Here is a 3,553-nt window from a genome sequence, read left to right as displayed (position 1 = left end):
TACAACCATCTGTAATGAGATCTGGTGCCCTCTTCTGGCCTGAAGGCATACCTTCAGACAGAATACTGAGAATACTGTATACATAATAAAATCTTTAAAAAAAAAAAAATGTTTGCTGATCCAACTGACCTGGCCATGATTTAACATTAATAAAGCAATCTATAATTACTGATGAATCGTGTCTAGTAATGCCATATCCTTTCTTTACTGGTACAGGGATAGTATGTGCTGCATTGGGGTAACCAATGTGGGTCCCTTGACTAGCCTTTATGAGTAGACTAGGGGATGAATATAACTAAATGGGCCAGAGGGTTCTGTTTGTTTTTTTTTTTGGGGGGGGGGGAGTTGAGACAAAGTTTCTCTGTAACTTTGGTGCCTGTCCTGGAACTAGCTCATGTAGACCAGGCTGGCCTCAAATTCAGAGATCCGCCTGCCTCTGCCTCCCAAGTGCTGGGATTAAAGGCGTGTGCCACTGCTGCCTGGCCCTGTCCCAGTCCTGTTTTGTTTCTTTAATAGTAGCCAGGCTGTTAGCCTCGTGTTTGCTTAGGCTTCTGCTAGAAGTTATTGTTCCAAGGCCTCTAGTCACTTTGGCCCTATATCTAAGATCTGATTATGGGGGAGGCAACCAAATATTTTGTTAAATATAATTTGGCACAACTATTTGAATGTAGTTCAGTTTCTTAGATTTGCTTGTTCATCTAGTTTTTGTCTTTCCAGGTCAAGTCAGGGTTTAATGATTTAAAATTTATTTTTATGTGCACTGGTGTTTTGTCCGTATGAATGTGTGAACATGCCAGATCCCCTGAAACTGGAGTTACAGTTGTGAACTGTTGTGTGAGTAGTGGGAATTGAACCCAGATCCTCTGGAAGAGCAGCCACTGTTCTTAAGTGCTGAGTCATCTCTTCAGCCCTGATACCTTTCGAGGTGTAGCTTTTAATCAATACCATGTGTGTATACAAATACAAAGAATACATAAGACTTTAGCCAGGCATGGTATGTGACAGCATTTGACAATTGAGCATAACTTGAACTGTACAGTGAAAATTTTTTAAAAAAAAGTGTATTGTACACCTATAATTCCAAGACTTTAGAGACAGGAGGATTGCTCAAATTGGAGGCAGAGAACACAGCAAAACAAAGCCAGGCTAGCCTGTCATCCTAGTGTTGGGGAGGCAGAGACAAGAGGAAAGCCACAAATGTCTACCTAGTACCTAGGAAGTTCCAAACAAGCCAGAGCCACATGGCAATATGTGATCAAAAGTAGGAGCGTTGCCAGTGGCCCCTTAGTCTGCCGCAGCCATGCAACTGACTAAGGGGCCACTGGCAACGGCACTAGAATTTATCTCTACTGCGTGTATTGGCTTTTGGGGGCCCTTATTCTCTTTGGATGGATACCTTGCTCAGCCTAGATAAAATAGGGAGGGTCTTGGGCATTCTACAGAGCAGTGTACCTTTCCCTCTCTGAGGACTAGATGGGGTGGGGTAGGAGGGTATGTGGAGAGAATGGGAGGAGGAAAGGGAGTAGGAACTTAGATTGGTATGTATAATTTTAAAAAAAAGATGGTTTGTTTTCTTTTTTAAATAAATATAAAAAAGTCATTTGGAACAACAAAAAAAAAAGGAGCGTGAAGTAGGGAGAGATGGCTCAGCAGTTAAAATCACTCACTGCTCTTTCCAGAGGACTTGGGTTCAATTTCCAGCACCCACATGGTGGCGAATACCCAGCTGTAACCGAAGTCCAGACGGTCCACACAGCCCTCTTGTGGTCCTTACAGGTACCAGGCATGTATGTGGTGCAGATACATATACCTACAGGTAAGACACTTAAATAGGAAAAAAACTATATGCAAAAATGGGCGAACCTTAAACATGCTGCTAAATGGGGCGCAAACCATCAAGAGCTGGACTTGCCTCAAAAAGGGAAGCCATGCCAGGTGGTGGCATGGGCCTTTAAATAATCCCAGCACTAAGAAGGCAGAGGCAGGTGGATATCTAAATCCAAGGCCAGCCTGGTCTACCGAAGTTCCAAGATAGAAAGAACCTGTCTCAAAAAAAAAAAGGTAAGAGTGGGAAAGATGAATTTTAGTGTATGTAAAGAATTTAGCAAGTGGGTGAAGGGCGAACCTCTTGCATAATTTGCTCTTTTGCTTATATGTAGGATAATACATTAAACTTAATGTTATTTCATATCTCCTATAGAGATTACACTGGAAATAGATTTCCAAAAGATGAGAGGTCAACACAATTTTTATTTTTTTGATTCTCTGTAGCTTGAGCCTATCCTGGAACTCTCTCAGGTCCCAGAGATCCACCTGTTTCTGCCTCCAAGTGCTGTGGTTAAAGGCACCACCGCTACCTGGCAAAGCCAACACTATTTAGTACCCAGCTATTTTGTAAAATAATTTTTCTTAAAAATTGGTACTAAGAAAACAATCTATTTGAGTTTGTATTCTAGTTTGTCATTGAAGATCCCGTCACTTGCAAATGACGGAAGTGGCATTGTGTTACATAAGCAATATTGGGTAAGGGAGCATGTAGGGTTTGCAAATAACCTAAGTAACAAGAGGCAGGTCAGGAAAGTTTTTTTTTTAGTTTCTCTGTAGCTTTGGAACTAGTCCTGGAACTAGCTCTTGTAGACCAGGCTGGCCTCGAACTCAGAGATCCGCCTGTCTCTCTCCACCCGGCAGGAAAGTCTTAGGAAAACAAGATGAAGAGGTCTCATCCATACAGGACTTAGAAGACACTGTTCTCTCCTGTCAATATAGATCCTATACATCCAGTAATTCCCATGGGCCCGGGTCGTGATGAACTAGTACCATTTCACCCATGTTCTCAAACTGAACTTGTACAGTCAAACTTGCTTTGTATCTGTCTAGTTCAATTCAAGAGTAAAAGATGATCTGCCAGGCGGTGGTGGTGAATGCCTTTGATCCCAGAACTCAGGAGGCAGAGGCAGGCAGATCTGAGTTCACGGCCAGCCTGGTCTACAAGAGCTAGTTCCAGAACAGCCTCCAAAGCTACAGAGAAACCCTGTCTCGAAAGAAAAATTCGTCTTCATTCCTGAGACAGAATCTCAAGAGCCAACAAGGGAGTGTCAGGATTAGAAGGTATGTGCCATCACCCAGTTTTAAAATATTTATTAAATAGTGTTCTGCCTGCATGTATACCTACAGGCCAAAAGAGGGCACCAGATCTCATTACAGATGGTTGTGAGCCACCCAACATGTGGTTTCTGGGAATTGAACTCAGGACCTCTGGCAGAGTAGCCAGTGCTCTTAACCTGAGCCATCTCTCCAGCCCCCAGCTGTTTTAGATTAAAAAGAAAAAAGGTTTATGTAGCTAGGCATTGTGGCAAGGCCTTTAACCCCAGCACTCGGGAGGCAGAGTTGCATGACAACCCGGTTTACAGAGTTCCATGTCAGGGCTGGATGCACAGGGAAACCCCCATGTCCAAAAAAAACAAGTATTTTAAGAGCCAGGTTGTGGTGGTGTAGCCTTTAGTCCCAACACTTGGAAGGCCAAAGCAGGCATATTTGGCATACCTGTCCCAAA

Source organism: Microtus ochrogaster, chromosome 5 (assembly GCF_000317375.1).
Source record: "Microtus ochrogaster isolate Prairie Vole_2 chromosome 5, MicOch1.0, whole genome shotgun sequence".
NCBI lineage: Eukaryota > Metazoa > Chordata > Mammalia > Rodentia > Cricetidae > Microtus > Microtus ochrogaster.
This window is presented reverse-complemented; position numbering follows the sequence as displayed.